Source organism: Schistocerca piceifrons, chromosome 2, assembly GCF_021461385.2.
Source record: "Schistocerca piceifrons isolate TAMUIC-IGC-003096 chromosome 2, iqSchPice1.1, whole genome shotgun sequence".
Taxonomy (NCBI): Eukaryota; Metazoa; Arthropoda; class Insecta; order Orthoptera; family Acrididae; genus Schistocerca; species Schistocerca piceifrons.
The window spans coordinates 195415894-195441292 of NC_060139.1; the positions used below are offsets into that span (position 1 = coordinate 195415894).

The window sequence follows — 25399 nt, forward strand, 5'->3', positions numbered from 1 at the left end:
GTGCTAATTATATGTGTAATAACCTTTCTTTTTCAGTTACTATAGTAATTGTCCTTAGGACTGGCGACCGTGATTTCCCCCAAATCTCAAATACCTAATTACCGCTACTTAATTGTTAACGTAACGGCCGCACATTTACTTTCTTTATTAACTTTACCCCTTTTCAAAATTGATTTCCACCAGTTTCATTTGCATTTTTCCTTTCATTTAGATGTAACCCTTTCCTCCCTCTTTACCGATAGATTAACTTCGGTGACGATTGCTTTTCCCAAATTTCCATTAGGTACACGCGGTTTAATTTCTCACTGTCATTAAGGTCGATAAGTGAGGGGGGAGGTTACAAGTTCACACTGATATCTAGGGAAGCAAATGTCAGTACTCTACGCAACCTACATCTAAGGTATCTAAATGTCAAATTTAAAAGAACGCAAAATCCCTACGTTCTGCAAAGTTTCACATTAGCTAGAAATTCAGCGCGGATTTCAATGCGAGAGGCTTAAAATAGTTCCCACAGCAAAACTTTGGATTTTCTGCCAGGTTTCGAGACAAAGAGATTCTGGTCGTATATTAAGTACGCTAGCCGCAAGACACAATCAATACCTGCTCTGCACCATAGGGATGGTAATGTTACCGAAGGCAGTGCCACTAAAACGGAGTTACTAGATACGGTTTTCCGAAATTCCTTCACCACAGACGACGAGATAAATAGAATTCCAATCAAGTACTGCAGCAAACACGAGTAACTTAAAAGTAGATATCCTCGATGTAACGAAGCAACTCAAATCACTTAATAACGCCAAATCTTCCTCTTCTGGTCCAGACGGCATACCAATTAAGTTCCTTTCATAGCGCGCTGATGTAATAGCTCCGCATTCAGCAATCATATACAACCGTTCGCTTGACGAAACACAAGCATCTAAAGATTGAAAAGTTGCATACGTCACACTAGTGCTCAGGAAAGGAAACAGGAGTAATCCGCTGAAGTACAGACCCGTATCGCTGACGTCAATTTGCGGAAGGATTCTGCAACGTATACCGTGTTCGAACATTATGAATTACCTCGAAGAAAATGATCTATTGGTACATAGCACGGATTCAGAAAATGCCGTTCTTGTGCTACACAACTAGCTCTTTATTTCTCATGAAGTAATAGGTGCTATACGCAGGGGATCTCAAATTGATTGCATATTTCTGTATTTCCAGAACGCTTTTAATAACGTTCCTCACAAGTGGCTTCTAATCAAACTGCGTGTCTATAGAGTATTGTCTCAGTTATACGAAGGAAGGTGGGTTTAACGTCTCGTCGACATTGACGTCATTAGAGGCGGAGCGCAAGCTTGGATGGTGTCAAGGACGGGGAAGGAAATCGGCGGTGACCTTTCAATGGAACCACCCTAGTATTTGCCTAGAGCGATTTTGGGAAATCACGGAAAACTTAAATCTGGATAGTCGGACGCGGGTTTGACCCGTCGTTGTACAGAAGGTGAGTCTAGCCACCTCTGAATTGTGCAACTGAATTCGTGATTTGCTGTCAGGAAGGCCACAGTTCGTAGTAAGCGACGGGGGGACATCGACGAAGTCAGAAGCAATATCTGACGTTCCCAAAGGAAGTGTTCTATAAACGGTTTAGGAGACAATCTCAGCAGCCCTCTTGGATTGTTTGCAAATGATGCTGTCATTTACCGTCTAGTAAAGTCATCAATAGATCAAAACCAGCTCCAAAATGATTTATGCAAAATATCTCAAAAGTGCGAAAAATGGCAATTGATTGTAAAAAAATGAAAAGTGTGAGGTAATCTGCATGAGATCCCAAAGGAACGCATTACACTTCAGTTACATGATAAATCACACAAATCTAAAGACTGTCTGTTCAATTAAATATCTAGAGATAACAATTACGAACAACATAAATTGGAATGATCACAGAGATAATGTTATGGGGAACGCGAACCAAAAACTGCCGTTTATTGGCAGAACACTTAGGAGATGCAAAAAAACCACTAAAGAGGATGAACTGATGATGAGTAGGACAACACAACACCCAGTCCCTGAGCGGAGAAAATCTCCGACTCAGCCGGGAATCGAACCCGGGCCCTTAGGATTGACAAATGGTTCAAATGGCTCTGAGCACTATGGGACTTAACATCTGTGGTCATCAGTCCCCTAGAACGTAGAACTACTTAAACCTAACTAACCTAAGGACATCACACACATCCATGCCCGAGGCAGGATTCGAACCTGAGACCGTAGCAGTCGCTCGGTTCCGGACTGAGCGCCTAGAACCGCTAGACCACCGCGGCCGGCTAGGATTGACAGTCTGTCGCGCTGACCACTCAGCTACCGGGGGCGGACAAGTGAACCGATCAGTGACTGGAAATGGTTATGTTCGGCTACTTGGAGACCATTTGCAACCATTCAACGAAGGAATTTTTAAGGATGACAATGAGCCATGTGACCGCGACACAACTGTTCGCGATTGGTTTGAAGGACATTCTGGGCAATTCAAGCAAACGATTTGGCCACTCAAATCGCCAGACATGAATCCCATCGAACATTTATGGGATATAATCGAGAGGTCAGTCCATCCACAAAATCTTGCACCGGCAACACTTTCGCAATTATGGACGGCTATAGTGGCAGCATAGCTCAATATTTCTGCAGGGCGTTTCCAACGACGTGTTGAGTCCAAGAAACTTCGAGTTGCTGCACTACATCGGGCTAAAGGAGGTCCGACACGATATTAGGAGTTACCCCAGGACTTTTGTCACCTCGGTGTACGAAAGTCCGGTGGAAAAGGCGAGCGACGATGGGGAATTATTATAGCGAGGATGCGGACTATAAATGGTGGTCGTCCACTGACAAGAAGGCAAGGTTGTTATGGCCCTGTGACTGGGAACGAGCATCTGGGAAATAGCGTTCGAGCACTAGGTCGTGAGCATCGGCACAAAATGGTTCAAGGACGGCGAAATCATGAGAAGGCAACAATGTATTGCAAGTCCACACCTCATCCCATAATGTAGAGGATAGAGGCTTGTCTTCTCTGTAAAGCAGGACAATACGTTCTGTAAAGCAGAATACGCGGTGATCTATATCGAATTTTACGACAGACTACTGTGTTGGTACAGGCACAAGTGTTTCAGAACACACCATTCAGCGCACTCTGTTGAACACGGGGCTCCGCAGCAGACGAATCCTGAATGTTCTCATGTTCACCAGAACATCTTCAGTTACGACTGCATTGCTCAAGGGATCATCTACGCTGGATCATGGGTCAATGGAAACGTTGGACGTGTGATTCACATTTCTTGATACACCACGTCGATGGTCGTGTCCTTACACGCCGTCATCCAAGCGAATGGCTGCTCGAAACATGTACCACGTCACGGACACAGACCGGCGGGGGCAGTATTATGCCGTGTGAGACAGTCATCTAAGCTTCCATGGGACCCGTGGTAATAATCGAAGACACCATGGCAGCTGTGGACTACGTGAATATTATTGTGGACCACCTGGTTCACTTAATGCCTGATGTCTTCCCCGACAGCGATGAAATCTTCCAGAGCTATAAATGCCCCTGTCACAAGGCCAGAAACGCACTACAGTGGTTTGAAGAGCATGAGACTAACTCATTTGATGTATTGGCCATCAAATTTAACTCCTCTTCAGAACCTATGGAATACACCGGGACAATGATATGTGTCACCAGCTCTGGTGCCACTTATCCCAAAAAGTTACCAAGAACTTGTCGGATACATGCCAACTAGAACAGCGTCCCAAAGATGGACCAAGCCTCCTAAGCAAGTGGTCATAATACTGTGGCTCATCAGCGTATTTCGGCAACTTTCTGTAAACACATTAAACGTATTCGCAGTTGCGAATACGGACAACCATCAGCTGTATAATGGAATGACGACAGTGAAACTTTATGCTGGACCGTGACTAGAACCCGGATTTCCCGCTTATCGCGAGCGGTCGCCTTACCTTTAGACAATCCGAGCACGCTCCACGGTCAGACCCAAAAACTGCGTCGTAATTCTCACCAACACAGGCATGGTAATATCGTATTTATTCGCCGACACAGGCCAAGCGACTTTCAATTAACATGTCTCCCCTGTACGGGACTATACATAATAAATGTATGAGTGTAGGTTGCAGACACAAGGGTGACGAGAAATGGAAGTTTGGGTCTGGCAGTGTCATGCTCGGATAGCCTACTGGTAGGGCGACCGCTCGCGATAAACGGGAAATCCAGGTTCGAGTCCCGGTCCGGCAAAAATTTTCATTGTCAACATTTCATTATACAGCTGATGGTTCTCCATATTCGTAACTTTCATAACGGCTGTAGTCGCCGCAGTACCTGTTCTTTCTGACATGAGCAAAAAAAGGCATTGCAAAATTTTACACACGTTCTGAAAAGGTTCGCATCTGCCATGACTACAGAACAGCGCTGGAACCGCCGCGCCAAGGAAACGGTAAAACTTAGCGTGAACATCCGAAAAAACAAACTAAGATATGTAGTGCTTGCTAAAGCCACATTGTTTCCCGTTTAGCTCCGAAATGTTAAATTTGCGGTATAGTATCATCACAAACAAAATTGGTGAAAACTCTGTAATAAAAAGAAGGTCTGTCACCAGATTCCAGGAAGGTGCATGTGCCCCCTGCCTCCTCCTCTGCTCCTCCCACGCTTCCTCCTTGGGGTGCGTATGCCTGACAATCTAAGAATCTACGTAAATTCCAAAAATTAAGAGTTGAGGTATTCACCACTGTAGCGCACATAAGTAGTTGCGTTATATGATGTGTTCAGAGACAGAGAATACTTCGCGGCGTTGCCATTTTACTCTCCGTCCCTGTTCCCCATCACATGATCCAGCTTTCCTATCTGGTGACAACTGGCAACGCAGAGGCAAGATACACCTGTGGAAAAATCTACCTCCCCACGCCCGCCGCTTGAGTGTGTGTGTGTGTGTGTGTGTGTGTGTGTGTGTGTGTGTGTTCGATTACTCGTGGAATATTTGTTCTGTTTTCTTAACACCGGCCGCGCGGGTTAGCCGTGCTGTCTAGGGCGCCTTGCCACGGTTCGCGCGGCTCCCCCCGGCGGAGGTTCGAGTCCTCCCTGGGGCATGGGTGTGTGTGTTGTCCTTAGCGTAGGTTAGTTTAAGTTAGATTAAGTAGTGTGTAAGTCTAGGGACCGATTACCTTGGCAGTTTGGTCCCACAAGTACTTACCACAAATTAAAAAAAAAAAAAATCTTAACATCGGCAATAACAAACACTTTAACGGCGAAGTAGCCGTCGAAAACGTCCAGTGGAACGTAAATACACACGAAATGTGTTTAATGTGTAGGGCGAAGCTGCTTGTGACACGTAGATATGGCAGAATGACGTTCTCTTCTGGTCTATCACGCGAGACATTTCGTTTCGGTACTGCGCATCTCTCCACATCTGCCTCGTTTGCTGTGGAACACTTTATAATAACTCAGGACCTATAGTCATAATATTTCTAGCGCCAATGGGAGTTAATATTCTACAATTCAGCCTGCGCACGCACTTTGAGGTTCCAAACAGCATAAAAAAAGAAAAAAATAATCTGCGAAGACTGCCTGCGACAGGCGACGGTGGCAGTGTCCGCGTACATACCGACATGTGCCGAACTGACTGCTCACAAGCGCAGCCGCTGCCACACTGGACTTATGAGACTGCTCCTCTGGTTATCACAAAGGTCGTTATCAGCGCAAACACTGCTTCCTCCCACTACACCGGCCGCACTGCTGCCTGCGCTGCCGAGGCTGACCAAACACAAACACACTCACGTGCACAGAAAGCCCTGCAGCTACAAGGAGCCAACAAGCGTCTACCAGACTCTAGCCATAAAACACTACCAGCAGGACACAGTGCCGAAATGTGGGCATTTCAGTTCGCACTGAAGCAAAAGGCAACAAAGCGCGTATCGATATTGTTAATTATGGAGTAAATACCCTCCATCAAGTATATGTTCCTTAATTAGAGGAGTCTGCTTCACGGCTATATTGTGATTTAAAACAGGTGGCATCAGACGTTTGAGTTCAAAAGTCGTGATTCTGTCGCGGCAAATGCTACCTGCAGATTGTATTAATACAAGAGATAGACACGATGCCAACAAAGGGCGGCGAATTTCGTCACGGGATTGCGACAGCGTTACGCAGGTGCTCAACAAACTCCAAGGGCAGACGCTACAAGAGAACCGTTTACTACTGAATTTCCAGGACAGTCGGACAAAATATTACATCCGCCCCTTCATACGTATCACGAAATGGTCACAACGAGAAAGTTCGAGAAATTAGAGCTAATACTGAGGTTTACCGACAATCGTTCTTCGCATGCACCATGGAGGAATGTAGCAGGGAAGGAGGGATCAGTCAGTGGTACAGGAAGTACTCTCCGCCAAACACCGTAGGTGGTTTGCGTACTGTAGATGTAGTCACCGCAGTGCTCCGCTGCCCACAGCAACAAACCATTTCCGAGAATGCTGTGCCGCTGTTGACCGGTCATGGGACATGTGATGGCGCTGGTTTTCTGCATTGCACAAGCACACGTCTATTACCGTTCTCCGTGAGTACAAGGCACAAAACTCATTCGTAAACAGCGCTGTTACCGAATGCACAACTATTTCTAGAGATTTTATCACTTTTATTACTCACTTTCCGTTCCATTTTTATTTAAGACCCAATCACAGATTATGACTGCCGTCATTACCAAACGCCCATACTTGGCCATCTCCACAATCTACGCATCATAGGCGACGAAAGTTAGTAGGCGCGTTTCTACAAACGAGAGATAATGTCTACTCAGTTTTCAAGCAACTTGCATAAGAGTAGTCCTAGTACTGTCACTATAAGGATGCATACCAGGTTTGCTTTAAATACACGCTGTAACGGTCGTGAGCGTTAATTGCCTTTGAGACTGGACATGACGAGTTGAATTTGGTCAAGGGCGCCTTTATGGTGACAAAGACGCCATTATCAACGCCTTACTGAGTTTGACCGAGATCGTGTAATACGTCTACGAGAAAATGGATGTTCCTTCTGCGATACTGCAGAAAGACTTGGCAGGAATGTAGCCATTGTACATGACTGTTGGCAGCGGTCGTCACGGGAATGTAAGGTCGCAAGAGGATCCGGGTCCAGACAGCCACATGGCACTAGCGACACGGCACCTGTTCGGCGTATGGCTCTGGCGCATCGTACTGCATCTGTTGCAGCAATTTGAACAGCAGTTGGCACCACAGTGACACAACGAACTGTTACACATCGTTTACTTCAAAGGCAGCTCCGAACCAGAAGGCCTGCAGCGTGTACTCCAATGAACTCCAACTACCGCCATTTGCGACTTCCGTCGCGTCAAGAGTGAGCTCATTGGAGGGCATCATGCAAGTTTGCTGTGTTTTCTGACGAAAGCTGTTTCTGCCTCAGTGCCACTGACGGTTGTGTGCTGGTTAGAATCAGGCCAATTGACGGCCTGCAACCAACACGTCTTGAGTGCTAGACACACTGGACCTACATCTGGAGTTATGGTCTGCGGTGGGATTTCGTATCACAAGGGAAGCACCTCGTAATTATCCCACGCACCCTGACTGCAAGTTTGTACGTCAACGTGGTGATTCGATCTGTTGTGCTGCCATTCAGCAACAGCAATCCACAGGATGCTTTCCTAAAGGATAACGCTCGCCCACGTACCGCTGTTGTACCCTCACATGCTCTACAGAGAGTCGACATGTTGCCTTGACCTGCTCGATCACCAGATCTGTCTCCAATCGAGCACATATCGGACCTCATCGGACGACAACCCCAGCGTCATCCACAAACAGCATTAACCGTGCCTATATTGACAGACCAAGTGCAACAGGCATGGAATTACATCCCACAAACTGACATCTGGCACCTGTGCAACACAATGCATGCACGTTTGCGTGGTTACGTTCAACAGTCTGGCGGTTACACCGGTTATTGATGTACCAATATTTCACATTTGCAACGGGGTATCTCGCGCCTACATTAGCCTGTGATCTTGCAATGTTAATCGCTTAACTACAAAACTGGCCATTAAAATTGCTACACCAAGAAGAAATGCAGATGATAAACGGGTATTCATTGGACACATATATTATACTAGAACTGACATGTGATTACATTTTCAGCAATTTGGGGGCATAGATCCTGAGAAATCAGTACCCAGAACAACCACCTTTGGCCGCAATAACGGCCTTGGTATGCCTGGGCATTGAGTCAAACAGAGCTTGGATGGCGTGTACAGGTACAGCTGCCCATGCAGTTTCAACACGATACCACAGTTCATCAAGAGTAGTGACTGTCGTATTGTGACGAACCAGTTGCTCGGCTACCATTGACCAGACGTTTTCAATTGGTGAGAGATCTGGAGAATGTGCTGACCAGGGCAGCAGTCGAACGTTTTCCGTATCGAGAAAGGCCCGTACAGGACCTGCAATATGCGGTCGTGCATTATCCTGCTGAAATGTAGGGTTTCGCAGGGATCGAATGAAGGGTAGAGCCACGGGACGTAACACATCTTAAATGTAACGTCCACTGTTCAAAGTGCCGTCAATGCGAACAAGAGGCGACCGAGACATGTAACCAATGGTACCCCATACCATCACGCCGGGTGATACGCCAGTATGGCGATGACGAATACACGCTTCCAATGTGCGTTCACCGCGATGTCGCCAAACACGGATGCGACCATCATGATGCTGTAAACAGAACCTGGATGCATACCAAAAAATGACGTTTTGCAATTCGTGCACCCAAGTTCGTCGTTGAGTACACCATCGCAGGCGCTCCTGTCTGTGATGCAGCGTCAAGGGTAACCGCAGCCATGGTCTCCGAGCAGATAATCTATGCTGCTGCAAACGTCGTCGAACTGTTCGTGCAGATGGTTGTTGTCTTGCATACGTCCCCATCTGTTGACTCAGCGATCGAGACGTGGCTGCACGATCCGTTACAGCCATGCGGATAAGACGCCTGTCATCTCGACTGCTAGTGTAGTAATACGAGGCCGTTGGGATCCAGCACGGCGTTCCGTATTACCCTCCTGAACCCACCGACTCCATGTTCTGCTAACAGTCATTGGATCTCGACCAACGCGAGCAGCAATGTCGCGATACGATAAACCGCAATCGCGATAGGCTACAATCCGACCTTTATCAAAGGCGGAAACGTGATGGTACGCATTTCTCCTCCTTACACGAGGCATTACAACAACGTTTCACCAGGCAACGTTGTAGGTGTCGCCACCGGCGCCAACCTTGTGTGAATGCTCTGAAAAGCTAATCATTTGCATATCACAGCATCTTCTTCCTGTCGGTTGAATTTCGCGTCTGTAGCACGTCATCTTCGTGGTGTAGCACTTTTTAATGGCCAGTAGTGTACATTACCTAGACAAATGTATCCCCGAAGGTTCATTAGTGTTCATTAATTATTCGTAATTGTCGTGATATTTTTCCGTTAGTGTATTATTTCTGAAGTCAAAATCTCATTTTCCCTCAGCACAATCTAATCGTATAGGGATGAGTGCGGTATCATCTGACACTGCAAACCGACTTTGCGCTAAAACTTATTATTTCTGGAAAATTTCAACATAAAATAAACTTTAAATACCACAGGCAAAAGGGCAAAATGGATGTCCAGCTTTATACATATATTTTACGAAGTTGGCTTATTAATCACGAAGAAGAGACTCGCTTTTCATATTCTCTTATTACAAATACTATTTTATTTGTTTTAAAATACGTTTTGGGTTAGCACGCCGAAGGTCGAGGGTTCGATTCTAGGTCGAAACTATTTGTTTTTATTTGCCAATTTCATTCAGCCACATAATACTGTAATGTACACCGTTTCGTAAGTCACCCGTATCCGACATTTACGCTGTTTCCCTAAAGGTAATGGACGTGATGTTTTCACATATCCATCGATAATAATAATAATAATAATAATAATAATAATAACGTATGGAGATACTAAACAGCACGTACTTACCAGACTCAATGCTGAAAGGTATAATTAGTGGTTCCATGGTGATAATACATAGAAATGGTAAGCGAACTTGGAAATTATTTTCAAGCACGTTGCTAGCCCTACTGGCCACGTAAGGCTCTAACGAAATGTAATGGACCGGAATGTGGCAAGACTAATAGTTGGTACTAATCGATGGGACCACTGGGGGGTTATACAGAAAACCAATTTGGAATCTAGTAGATGCAGTGGTGCAAAACAATTCGTGTCCACGACATGCAAAAGGCATCTTTAAAAGTTGACCAATGACAACGATTTTACTTTCATTTCTGCGTAGTACGTAAGTGCAAATGTTTCGTAGAAGACCCACTGTTTGATTCCCGGCGGGGTCAGGGATTTTCTCTGCCTCGTGATGACTGGGTGTTGTGTGCTGTCCTTAGGTTAGTTAGGTTTAACTAGTTCTAAGTTCTAGGGGACTGATGACCATAGATGTTAAGTCCCATAGCGCTCAGAGCCATTCGAACCATTTGAAGACCCACTGTAATCGCTGCATGACGATTAAGACGTTAGATACGCAGACCACATATAGCAAATAAAAACAAATACGCCTCGACCCAGAATCGAACTCTCGACCTCCTGCATGCTAACCCAAAACGTTATCCACGGCACCAATTGCACAGCATTACTTCTATCTGCTGACAGAGACAGTTACCGTACATGTGATTACAGTGTTACCAGATTACCAATCATTAACGTCCATTTAATGCCGGAAATATGCGCAGGACGAAATTTTGTGAGAGACATTTTTGTGTTGCTAGTATGTGAGGAAGCGTGCTATGAAGTCCGAGTGCACGAATTTTTCTTCATCCTGTATACGTAAAACTATTCGTCTGACTTAAAATATGCACAAGACCCTGTTTGTGTAGAATTTTACGAGCAATATTTTTGTAATTACAAATCTCTTCTACAAATGAACCACTTTGTGTAAAAAAACATATAAATATATAGTCAGAAATTGAATTTTGGTGGAGAGTAAAAGGAGGAATGCGACGTCCCTTGGGGGAGCGGGGGGGGGGGGGGGGGGGCAGCATAACTTTTTTCTTTCCTGCTTCTACACTCGACATGAGTATTTTCAAAATTGTATAAATTATTTGCCCGCATTTGCTGTTTTTTTCTGACTAATTCGCCTGTGGGGTACAGACAGAATGTTCTTTAGTCCAAAACTATTTTCTGTTAGTGTTAGCGTACATCATATGATCACCAGACCGCAATTAGAGGCAACTAAAATCCTGTATCAATAAAGATTTAGAGGAAATTTTTGGCTGGTTGCCGTTGTAGAAATTTAATTTCTTGCATTTTATATTAAAGTTAAGTACCAAGCTAGCATTAATGCTGTGGGATTTACTGGAGCTTAAACGAGGATATCTGCCATTGAAGGGGAGCTACCTTCTAGGTGAGACATTCGACGAAGCCATTTTAATCAAAACTAAAATTCCATGCCCAACGCTACGTCTACCCTTTAAAATTTTTGTCCATGGCAGATTATCGCGTGGCTCAGTTAGAAGTGTATTTTCAGAGGACGCGCAAGAAATCAGATTCAATGTTGTTCTTCAAGAGAAGGCGACGTCTGATTCGAAAGAAGTGTCCGGCGAACCTCTTGGTAGTGTGATAGGACCGCTGGCGTTCGCGAAATGCATGAATGACTGGGCAATAAACTTCTGTACCTCTAAGAGGTTGTTCACACATGACGCAGTTACGTTCAAGGCAACTTCGTTAACTTGTTACGAAATACTGACAATGAAAATCTGTCCACTCGATCGGGAACTCTGTTCCAATTCTATTTAGAACTTCTATGTACCACTGTGATTGGGATGGTGACAGCATTCGACCGTGTTTCTCTTAGTTTTCGTGCTATCCGACTTTAAAAATGTACATGAGGTTTCTCAGCAAAATGCATGAAACAACATGCAGAATCACAATTGGCACATTTGACGAAAGCAATATCTGGACAATCCTCAGAATCATATTCTTGAGCTGCGTAACCAAATGCCACATGAATCACATTCTTGGATTCAGGAGCACGTGTGGGAGTACTGTATCCAGCCGTTTGTCAGAAACATTGAAGCAAAGGCTAACACACTGGAGCAGACAGCTGGTTATGAATATAGAATGCATTTTCATTACCAAAAGTATATTTCCTAATATAGTGTCGAAGTCTCTGCCGGAAGAAATACACATCCAAAGGTTGTACATATTTTATTGTTTTACGCGCAAAGATAATGCACTCCATGTCTTTACCCGCAAATGAATCATTTACTATTGCCGTGTCCTGATCACTTCAAGGGTCACAAAGTAGGATACACCTCTGGTTATTTGCGACATTAACAGCATTCACGGAAAAGGATGTTAAATGTTATTTTGACATTTTCTCACTTCTACTAGCCTCAGAAAGTATGTTTGGTGGCAGACTGTCGTCAATAGACTTTTTAACTTTCGGACCATTTTTTTTCCCTCTAACCTACAGTTTTTTGTTAGGTGTCCACTCATTGAAAGTCCAACATCGATTGTATAACTATGATTTGTATTGTGCGCATACTGGACCAAGGCAACTGTTCACGTTTCCCCTTTTTTATGTAGTGTCACACCTGAATTTAGTTGACAATTAAGTCCACGTTGATCCGTGTCCCAAATGCATTATGGCTTTATTTGGAAACCTGCAGTTATCTGGTTTACTTCCTCGACAGAAAGAGCCCCAGACTGGCCAATATCTTGCTCTTCCTATACATCTCTTGCTGACATGAAAGCAGTGATATATATACGGCACACTCAGTATTGTTTCTTGAGACGTGGTATGAAAGCTACAGAACATTTAATTTTTGTGTTAGCATTTCTCTTGTTTTTTGCATTTCCCAAAATTCGAAGTGCCAGTGATGGACACATCGTCTTTCATTTCTCGCTGTGTGAAATTGGGATAGATGTGTTGTTTTGTCTCCAGTTCTTTGACTGTCTTGTTTCCTCGAAATGGATGACGTCTTTTTTTCCTCCACGTAATCGAATATTACTTTGATGTTCCATGTGCTTTTTATAGGCGGACCTCTCCTCCGTCCTTGGGCGTGGATGTGCGTGATGTCCTTAGGGTAGTTAGGTTTAAGTAGTTCTAAGTTCTAGGGGACTGATGACCACAGCTGTTAAGTCCCATAGTGCTCAGAGCCATTTGAACCATTTGAACCTCTCCTCCGTAATGAGCTGTAGGTCACAACTTTACGCGGAGGTTTATCATAATCATCTTAAATACGTTCAAGACGTTCTTCCGAAAATTTTGTTAAAATATTAACAGTATTGTACTTCTTTTCCCGTGAAGGTTCATAGTCCTCAGAACTAATAGCCTCCCTTTGAGGAGAGCTGTTTCACCCGCTGTCACTAGAACTACAATCTTGAACACTATTATAAAGGCGTTCCCGTCTATCAACCCGTTTACTTCATCCTATCCAGTGTAACTTCGGTTGAGCAGTCAAATGAATATTCATGTTTCTGACTAATCAGATCTACCAAAAACATTGCCAAAGTGTCATCATCCTGTCTTAAAAAGACTTCTGTTAGATAACGCCTTCTTAACTTGGATGCCACAATATTTAAAAGGTTCCAAACATTAATGGTTTCGTCCACTTTTTATGACAGTATTAACACACATATACTAAGCACAACTACTGACGTAACTGACTAGCGTGTTAAACCCCCTCCTCCAAGACTGCAAGCACTGTTGTGTACAAACAATGAGAACACATTCACACCCCATCGCTGCCGTGGTTATTACCGAAGTGTGTTTGATCATATTCGTAACTCAGTTTAGTATTGCATCCAAATGTGACAACAACACGTGGAACATCTCCTTTAACAGGTACGAGTGTACAGTAAATTGTAACATAGGACCCTCTGAAGAAGTATTTTATTTCTTGTAAAATCTGAATCCGATTACAAGAGGAATGATTCGAAAACTTCATATTTCAAATACAAGGGATGGACAAAAATAGGGAAGAATCACTAACACAACACTTTACCATACCTGATACGGCGTAGGAAAACAGTTGGCATTCGAAACAGCTTCCAGCTGTTCAAAAGGTTCAAACAGCTCTGAGCACTATGGGACTTAACTTCTGAGGTCATCAGTCCCCTAGAACTTAGAACTACTTAAACCTAACTAACCTAAGGACATCACACACATCCATGCCCGAGGCAGGATTCGAACCTGCGACCGTAGCGGTCGCGCGGTTCCAGACTGTAGCGCCTAGAACCGCTCGGCCACACCGGCTGGCCTTCCAGTTGTCTTGGGATGGATGTATACCATAGTTCAATTCTTTTATCTTGGCGGCTCGCGCATGCCCGCCCAGACGCGGGACATTGCTGCGTTGCCAGTTGCACACGACGCACGCGCCAATAGAAGCAGCGCCATAGTATAGCATAGTTCGCAAGCTTACGTGTAGGGGGGAGCGCGCAGTTCATGAAGTAAAGCCACCACGGCCGCATTAACCCTTTCGCTGCTACAAAGACGTGCTCCCTGCATTCCGCGCTGTGCGCGATTTTGTCACTGCACTGCTCGCCTGTGCAGACACATCGTGTTCCGACTGCTTTGACACTCTTATCAATCGATTCCACAAAAACTATTTGGTCCAAAAATTAGATTTTTACACATCTTCTTGACTGATACTTCCCCCCCATAAATGACTTAATTTTGTTTCGATGTTCGACGCAGTTATTATGCAGCATTAAATATAGTAAACCATTGCACGAAATTTTGAAGAGTTTGCAGAGGTAAAAGTCCATAGAGTATACTTTCCGTATGGTCGATTTTAGTTGCCACAATGTTGAGAATGAAATGTGGACAAGATACCTAAATTTCATACAAAATTTACTGTAATGCGGGGAGCACGTGTCTGCAGCAGCGAAAGGGTTAATGAAGAGACAAAGCACTAGTAATTTCAAAAAATTGCATTCAAACGAATACAATTCGTGAAGTAAGGCACTTTGATATTGTTTTTAAATAATGAAAATATTAAGCACCGCATAAGGTTTGAATTCATAACCTTTCGCGTAGCAGCCCAACACCTTAACCGTTACGCTAACGCACTTCGTCTGACTACATAACGCCATGAGGACTATAACACGTCACACAAAATACTGACAAACACTGTTGGTATGACTATGAATTACTCACGCTTCGTCGAAGTACAATAGGAAATAAACAATTACCGCTGTTCTTTATTGCGAAAAAGCGGTTCGTGAGCGTGATACAAACACCTTTCCTTGCTATCGCCTGAATTAGGAGTCTTATTGCTTGTTTGGTTTAATTAATTAATAGAATATGAAGCAATTGGTATAAAGAATGCTTTTTCCAAACTTTCTATAAAAGAATGTCTGCTATCAAGACATTGCTTTTGTTCTATTACTTTATTTATGACTGAATGTTTCTAAAACTGAAGACACTCGTCCATGCTCTGCACTGCAGTCGAGATGTGGCAACGTCGTTCTCTGTTCATTGTCTGACTGTGTTTTGCGACGTCAGATGCGCAGAACGAACCTAAACTCGGCCGCCAACATAAATGACGCGCACTTTAGTACAAAATGGATTTCGAGGGAATCTTATACCAATTTTAGCGCAAAATTTTGGCAAGTTCAGGTAACGATGACGAGGTAAATAACGATCACGACTTTTCTCTCCAAAGTAGACAATAAAGGCTCAGTAATACTGATATCTGGTGATGGTGGTGGCCAAGGGCGATGCGACAATCCATCCTCGTGTTCACAAAACGAGTCCTCGACGACGCGAGCTCTGCCAACAGAGGCCCTGTCCTTTTGCAACACAGCATCATCACTGAGGGACAAACGTTGTACCACTGGATGAACCTGATCAGCCAAAATGATCACATAATTCTTGCCAGTAATGTGACCTTGCAAAGTAACTGTGGGACCCGTGGAATACCACGATGTAGCTGCCCAAATCACCGCCGATCCTCCACCATGGGAGGTAAACTCTGCCAGAAGTTGAAAACAACGTGAAACAAAACACATCGGATCCAATGACTTCCTTCCAGTGTTAATTAGTCCTGTTTTTATGGCTTCGGTACCACGTTTCTCTGTTACAGGGATTTGCATCACTGATGAGTGGTTTTGGAATTCAAGCTAGCCCTGCAATTCCCTGCTTCTGGAGCTCGCTTCGTATTGTTTTGGTGCTGCTCGGGTTCGCGAGTTCGACATTCAGTTCTGCTGGGACTTTTGCAACTGTCGTCCACTATTTTTACCACAATCCTCTTCAATGACCGTCTGTCACGATCACTCGACATACACTCTCGTCCGTGCTGTTGTTTAGTGGATGATGTTTTTCCGCTTTCCCTGTAAGAGGAATAAATTTTCGATACAGTGCCTCTTGAAACATTAAAGACTTCAGCTAAGTAACGGAAGCACCTACCATACGAACACAAACAATTTGCCCAAGTTCGAATTTACTTGGCTCCTACATAATGCACTCACAACTACACATAACACTCTTCTGACCACGACTGCCTCCTGCAACGTATTGACATCACTGCACAGGTGCCGTTCATGGTCAAATACAACAGCGCAACCTGCAGGCTTATGTTGAAGCATGCATTTCTCACGTCGCGGTATTTCCACATTTTTGTCCAACCTATGTACATTTGAAGAATAGAAATGAAAAACGTGCCAAGTCTAACTTTTGTCAGAGAAATGAAAAAAAAACTATGTATCTCCGTTTTTACATAAGTGATTTGTGTCCAAAAATTGAGAAGTTATTCTGACACCACAAAATCATGCTGCTCTCCGCATCACAGCAAAAAAATAATAACATTACAAATAAATACTTTATTATGAACGTTCTAAGTGTTGTACTAGGAATCTGACCAGTCTTGTAGCAATAAGAAAATGTTCGCAAGCTGATTCTTGCAAAGAAGAAAACAGCAAGCAGCCACTGTTAATAATGCTATTTATTTACGCACCTAGGGCGGTTACCGGTTTTGAACTGATAGGTTCCTTTCCAGACGGCGATTCACGTTGATATGAGTATTACATATGTTATTGTTTACATTGGTAGCTGGCTGTTTCTTGCAAGAACTAATGTAAACAACAACAACAAATGTAACATAAACGTGATCAGTCGTTTGAAGACGAACTTGTCGGTTCCAAGTCGGTAATGGCCCTGTTTGTATAAACAAATTGTATAATTAACAGTACCTGGTTGCTGTTTTCTTCTTTGCAAGTATCAACATGTAATTTGCATGCAACCATGCCACTTTTCAACAAAATAGCAGAAAGTTCACACTGAAGTCCATGACATAACCACACGCTCACAATTATCTCGCAAAAGGGTTGCTTGCAGATCCATGTCTACAGGAACGTTTTTGCTGCCTTTATCGTAAACTTTAAACCGTGTCAACTGTCGATATTGATTATGATACGCTCTGTATCAGGCGGAACGACCAGATAAATCTAACCACATGGAAGGCAGATACCAGAGTCCTATACATTGATGTTATCCTAGGACATGTAATTCGGAAGCGAAGGACGCCGCTTACAAAACCATCGTTAGGTTACTTGTAAGGAATTGTTAGACTGTGGGAGCCCTTATCAGACCGTATTACTGGAAGAGACAGAAAATTTACAGGGGAGTACATACATGGTGACAGGTTCGTTTCTTCAGCGCGAGTGTCACAGAAATGCTGACGTCACAATAAGGGCACTATGCATCGCAGAGAAAACTACTCATAAAATCCTGCGATCTGCTCGCGTATACATTTTGAGTAGTGACCAGGACAATAGAATTAGAGAAATTTCGGGCTTGCTGAAAGCTGTTCACTATCAGCGTACCATCCGAGACCAGACTATGGCGGAGGGGAATGGAATAATTCTGACGCACTACTTGCTTTCCGCGACACACCGCACAATCGCTTGCCGAGTAGGCATGTATATGTACTGTGAAAGACCCAGTGCTGCCAGTCCACTTCGTGGAAAGACAGCCCGCCTCTTCTGTCTCGATGGTGAACAAGAACGAGACTGAGTTACCTCACATGAACAGACAGCCACGGCTCCAGATAGGTGGAAAAACTGGTTACCGTAGCTCACGGTTATTACCGTCCGTGCATTTGGGTAACCGCGTGGTCAGGGCGTCTTGTCACGGTCCGCGCGGCTACCCCCGTCGGAGGTTCGAGTCCTCCGTCGCGCATGGGTGTGTGTGTGTGTTGTCCATAGCGTAAGTTAGTTTAAGTTAGATTAAGTAGTGTGTAAGCTTAGGGACCAATGACCTAAGCAGATTGGTCCCATAAGTTCTTACCACAAATTTACAATTTTTTTTGCAGTTAGACACCCGTGTGGAGTAAGACAGAGTAAGTGCCAAATGCCTTGCGCTGCGAACTGGGAGCTATTCGGTCTGTGTACAGCACGCAGCAGTGAATTTGTGTACGGTTAATCGTTATTCTCGATTTTGCAGAGGTATTGCCACTGAATCTCTCTGTCGTCAAGGTGTTTCACCGTAGAAGCTAAGTACACCACTGAGTGAATCGGCAGTATCTTCTTGGTGGATTGCACACATGTTACGCGATAGAATCTTTATCACACTATACGCCAACTGGAATCGCAGTTTTCCTGTGTCATTGCGACAACTCTCCCATCAAAATAAGGAGCACTACATCACGAATCGCAGAGAATCTTGTAAACGTAGCCATCTCAAATGCCCCAACTGATCCTCATCGAATATAATTGGCTGTGAACCATATCAGTACGTCCAAACACACTATAAGAAACAATACGCCGTGGAAGGTTGAGAACAAATTCCGCTTTCCACGTATCAGGTCTCAGTGACAGACCTCATCCAAGGATATGTACAAAAGTTAGGTCGCCGCCGGAGTGGCTGAGCGGTTCTAGGCGCTACAGTCTGGAACCGCGCGACCGCTACGGTCGCAGGTTCGAATCCTGCCTCGGGCATGGATGTGTGTGATGTCCTTAGGTTAGTTAGGTTTAAGTAGTTCTAAGTTCTAAGGGACTGATGACCTCAGCAGTTAAGTCCCATAGTGCTCAGAGCCATTTGAACCATTTGAAAGTAAGGTCGTATGGCGTTGTTCATAGACAAAGATAAACATATTCTCAGCTTAGTAGTGACAATGGAAGAACCACCTTATATCTGAAACGGCATTTTCAGTCGCCACGATCAAAGGTTTGGACTTAATTAAAAGAAATGTCGTTTACGAGACACGTTTCCAGTATCGGTTGTCCAACAACGTTTGGGCAAGATGCGTTGGTGACTGCCTGCTTGGACCTTTTCAACTTCCTTCCGCGACTACGTGGCGGCAAGTAGACACATTTTCTTCTTCCTGGACGACTGAAGTGTGTTCCGCCGGTGACGGGAAAGATGACTGAATCCCTGCATTCTAAAATCGTGCGGTGGCTCGCTATTTAAATAAATATTATCTCAGGCGGTGGACAAAACGAAACAGAAATGATGTATAACCAGTGGAATCTACAAATCTCATACCCTTTTACCTACTGTGGTGTCACATGAGGGAGTTTGTATATTGACGATGACATAATATAAAAAAACAACTGCGAAACGTCACAGTGGCTGCAGTAAGTACGAGCGGAGGTGTACCACAAATTTTCCAACTAGAGATACAGTCTTAGTCTAAAGTTCAAATGGCTCTGAGCACTATGGGACTTAACTTCTGAGGTCATCAGTCCCCTAGAACTTAGAACTACTTAAACCTAACTAACCTAAGGACATCACAAACATCCACGCCCGAGGCAGGATTCGAAACTGCGACCGTAGCGGTCGCGCGGTTCCAGACTGTAGCGCCTAGAACCGCTCGGCCACTCCAGTCTTAGTCTAAAATAGCTGACCTGTGTTCTGCAAACAATGGTAGCTTCTTGGAACATCTACTGGGAATGTAAAACCTCTTTTTTGGAGCCTAAATTAAAATCTCTGCGACATAAATGCTGTTATCACCTGAGCTGTTTTCCGATCCTCAAAAAACATGCGATCATGAAAATATTTTGAAAAGAGGCTTTTAGTTTTTTTTCAGTATAGATTCTATCCTATCACTTTCTAATCAACAAAGATGAGCAACCATCCGCGAATGGTGTCACGGAGCGCTATTGACGCAATCATGTACATATATTGTAAATAGTAACGACTCCGCAAGTCTTACTTAGTTTAGGGCAAAAGGTGCTTTCCCAATAGACGACTCTTCTGTTCTAAAAGTAATGTGACAGGTTCTGTGTACGGTTGTAGTTGTTAACAAGTTACGCGCGCCGTCACTCCGTGGTGGTGTCAGTCCCCTGGGCCTGTCGGTGTACTTTTGTATTTGGACGAGGCCGGTCCGTGGGGACTGACAGTGCACTTTTTGCAACGGACTGCTGTATGCTCTCATGATGATCATACAGGTCAATAGCAGTTTTTCCTGCATTATATTCAGTAACAATTTTTGGTTTTCGAGAAATCCCTCTTTTGGTTGTCACATTTTTCATTACACTCGAATATTTGACGGAAAGAATCAAACGTCTCTTTTGTCTTTCCATTTCAGAACCGTAATTCCTTGACTATTCTCTTTTTTAATCAGTTCACCGCGTTTCTGTCTGGTCGTTAGAATTTCTTTGCGATTTAAGTATTTCGGCAGGTTCATAACAGTTTTTAAAATTTTTCTTCAGTACCTCGATTACGAACTGAACTTCTGAACGAACTGAACTTCTTAGAGACGATCTGAAACATCAACTTTTTTTTAATTGTATTGCGTTATATTGATAATTTTTACTTATAGACCGTCTAATTAAAACTGACAAACACAATTTTCGTGCCATATGCGTTTAGTCTTTATTCTTTGCAAGGCAATTCAGCGGCAGGCTTCGTGGGTGTTGTTCAACATGTTGTGTTTTTGTTCCATTTTCGGCGCTGTTCTTCTTCTTATAATGGCCATTTGAGATTCTGTTTTTCAGACTTCACAGGAACTGAATACTTGTTTCAATGATTACACCAACCAACACATAACATTAAAACATGTATCGAGTTCCTAATGCTGTGAAGTCTACAAAACAAAATTTCAAATGGTTCATATGGCTCTAAGCACTATGGGACTTAACATCTGAGATCATCAGTCCCCTAGGCTTGGAACTACTTAAACCTAACTAACCTAAGGACATCACACACAGCCATGCCCGAGGCAGGATTCGAACCTGCGACCGTAGCAGCAGCGCGGCTCCGGACTGAAGCGCCTAGAACCGCTCGGCCACAGCGGCCGCCACAAAATTTTAAATGGCATTTATAAGAAGATAAAAATCGCAAAAAACGGAAAAAACATAACATGTGGAACAACATTCACGAAACCTCCAAATGAAGATGCTTGCAAAGAATAAAGGGGAAACGCATATGACACGAAAATTAGACTGTCCAAAAGCAAAAAATTATCGACACACCATAATATTATGTGCAACTGAGGACGAGAGGACTACAAAACTTGAAATGCGACTTTTTGTTGTCTGCGAAATACAGCATTCTCAACAGAATTTCGAAACTATCTCTGCTAATTACCTTTCGCGGTAATGTTTGAATAAACATTGGGTCCTGGGACCAATATTAACGCATGGATGGAAGATTCACCAACGCCACCCACAAAATCAATCCTAAAAATCGGTTTATTTCATCTTGTTCGTCGGTATCCATTGATTTAAATGTTTGGAAACAACTATTGTTTGTATAATTCACCGCTTACTTTGGCACCGTGGGCACTTGTAAAATGCACAGTGTTGGGTTGGTTGCCTCGTGGATCACATCACTTACTTTGATCACTTAACTGAACCATTAGACGAATTACCAATGTCAGATGATGGCAGTCGCATTACACAGCGACTTTACGTGGTACAAATAATGCACTCTATAAATAACAGTCTTCTCCTCGAGACTTTTCGGAAATAATCGCGGCGAAACTAGCTCCTCCTTACACAACTGTGGCTTCCTCTGATTGGTCGACCCTTACCATATCATGCCCGTTTATACACCAACTCATCAACCGTAAAGTGGTGTACTTAGATTGTGTTTACTTGCCCAGCTCGGAGGCCGTTACCGACCGAATTTTTTTCCACGGTACGCCTGTGTCCTAGTTGGCATGTACAGCGTGGCCGTCCGACGGGTTGCCGCCCCGGCAGGCGCACCATTACACGTCCGTTCCTACGCTGCAGCCGCTGGAACACAGACCGTGCTTTTGAACGTCAACGTTGAGCGTGCAGAGTTCAACGTTCTGTTGAACGCTCAAAAATTATTCTACTTGTGCACACGGTACGTACCCCCGACGTGGTATGCGCCACTGTAGTGCGCTCCTGGGGCAGTTGTCCTATGTGATTGGCTCTCAGATCCCACTGTTTACGAAATGGACAGTCGTAAAATTCATGTGTAATTCTACTGAAACGCACATTTTCGTTGTTATCTATATGCTAGTCAGACTGTTCTGTCTTAAGTATACGTAAATAACAATTTCGACATCTGTGAACATAGTACGAGGCAAAAAGGAAAGCACAATGTCCAGTCAGTAAGGACCTCGGCTTACAAAAATCTATTACAAATAGTGCGATGCAAATTTACAATAGTTATTCACGTACATTATTTCATCATTCTAAATTTTTTCTAAAACCCTAACTTCATTTGTACTTGATCACTGTTTCTACTCACTAGCACAATCTTTACAACATGTGAAATACTAAATTTGAAACAAGGAAGTGCGTAATATCTTACTAAAAGTAGCGCAAGCTTTCTTGTAGAGAAAGTCAATCAAACAAATTCATCTCTCAGAAAGAGCAGACTTACAGTAGGGGTGACAGAAATCATGCGATAACTCCCAATATCGTGTCGGACCTCCTTTTGACCGGCGTAGTGCAGCAATTCGACGTGCCCTGGACTCAAGAAGTCAGAAGTCCCCTGCTGAAATATTGAGCTATGATGCCTCCATAGTTGTCCATAATTGCGAAAGTGCTGCCGGTGTAGGATTTTGTGCACGAAGTGGCATCTCGATTACGTTCCATAAATGTTCGATGGGATTCACGTCGGGCGATCTAGGTGGCTAAATCATTCGCTCAAATTGTCCAGAATGTTCTCCAAACCAATCGCGAACAAGTGTGGCCCAGTTACATGCTTGGGAGCATGATTTCCATGAATAGCTGCAAATGGTCTCCAAATAGCCGAATACAAGCATTTCCGGTCAGTGGTCGGCTCACTTGGACCAGAGGACCTAGTCCATTCCATGTGAACACAGCCCATACCGTTACGGACCCACCACCTACTTATACAGTGCATTGTCGACAACTTGGGTTAATGGCTTCGTGCGGTTTGCACCACAATCAAACCCTACCATCAGCTCTTACAAAATGAAATCGGGACTCATCTGACCTGAAGAAAAGTTGACTTCTGCGCTAGATACGCTTGGTTCCTACTACAAAGCCAATAATCTAAAGCCAAATCCCAACACGACTAGGGTGTGTGCATTTCAATTGAAGAATAGAAAAGCTCGGCGGGAAATGGACGTTACATGGCAAGGCAAAAGACTGGAGCATTGTTCAACACCAGTATATCTGGGTGTTACCCTTGACCGAACTCTGTCCTTCAAAAAACATTGCCATAACACCAGGCTGAAAGTTAGTTCACGGAATAACATCTTGAGGAAGCTCACATCCACAGCCTGGGGAGCAAGCTTCCCGTCCTGAAAATTTCGGCTCCTGCGTTTCGTGTGTCCGCTGTAGAGTGTGCTTCACCTGTGTGGAGTGCACCCACTCACACCAGACAGGTTGATATTGCAATCAATGAGACAGTCAGAATCTTGTCGGGATGTACGAAGCAAACTCCAGTCGATAAAATCTACCCGATTGTTGGAATAGCTCCCCCCACTATTAGAAGGGTTGTTGCTGCTGATGTAGAGAGGGCTATGCAAACTTATGATCCCCGACATCCACTGCATGAACATTAGGCTTTAGTCCGTCGACTGAAGTCGTGAAAGAGCTTCATCGCCAGGACTGAACACTAGAGGGAACACCAGAGTCTAACCGCATCACCGGGTGGACGAGCAAGCTACCACGTGATATTCCTGTAAAGGAAGAGCTAGCTCAGGAAACGACTTGCCCTACCCTATTTGGAGATCGCTCAATTGCCTTTGGGTGGGCGTTCCTCTTTGCAAGACCAACATGCGAAAACGGGGCTTCTTCCAGCTGATGGAGATACATCATGCGGGTGCGGAACAACACCACACCCGACCCACCTGCTAATTTGTCCTCAACTTGAACAACCCTACACAACACGGGACCTGATCGAGGGAAACAACAAGGCCATCGGAGTTGCTACCTTCTGGAAATGCTGACCGGACACGGAAATGAAATGAATGATCTGACTTGAGCACGGTTTTCCAGTAGTCTTGGGGTCTAACTGATGTGGTCACGAGCCCAGGAGAGATGCTGCAGTTGATGTGTTCTTAGCAAAGGAACTCGCGTCGGTCGTCTGCTGCCATTGTCATTAACGTCACATCTCGCCGCACTGTCCTAAAGAATACGTTCGTCGTACGTCCCACATTGATTTCTGCAGTTATTTCATGCTGTCTTGCTTGTCTGTTAGCACTGACAACTCTACGCAAACGTAGCTGCTCCCAGTCGTTAAGTAAAGGCCGTCGGCCACTGCGATGTCCGTGGTGAGAGGTTATGCCTGAAATTTGGTGTTCTCGCACACTCTTGGCACTGGATCTCGGAATACTGAATTCCATAACGATTTCCGAAACTGAATGTCTCATGCGTCTACCATTCCGCGATCAAAGCCTGTTAATTCCCGTCGTGCGGCCACAATCACGTCCGAAACCTTTCCACATAAATCACTTTAGTAGGAAAGACAGCACCGCCGATACACCGCCCTTTCATACCTTGTTACGCGATACTGCTGTCATCAGTATCTGTGGATATTGCTATCCCATGACTTTTGTGTCTTCAGTGTATATTTACATAACATCGAATGTTATAGAATATTTTCTGTTAAACTAGTAATAAAGTATCAGAAGCTATTAGAAAACGAGAAGATTAGTACATAAATGTTTGGGTCAAGTAGAACGCGAACCAGCAACACATCATACGTCACATAACGTATCTGCTTTTCTACTGCTCATTAGCTACACTGATCATAAATGATCTACGACCATACTTTTCGTCTTAACGTCTCCTGAAAGCTTAATCGTAGGTATGTTACTATCATTTAACTATAAGAAATAGTACTAAGAACAATGCGTTTTAAATGAATCCTCAATATTCCTTTGCCTTGAAACGGCATACTTTCATAATATGCAAGTTACAATAATTCTTTAGCCAACAATATGTTTCCCG

General features: G+C 44.0%; 1 protein-coding gene across 1 annotated transcript in view; it reads right to left on the bottom strand.

The window, feature by feature from the left end:
• Positions 1-25399, bottom strand: part of LOC124775242 (TGF-beta-activated kinase 1 and MAP3K7-binding protein 3) — a 526363-nt gene that overhangs the window by 300165 nt on the left and 200799 nt on the right. The gene's annotated exons all lie outside the window — the stretch shown is intronic.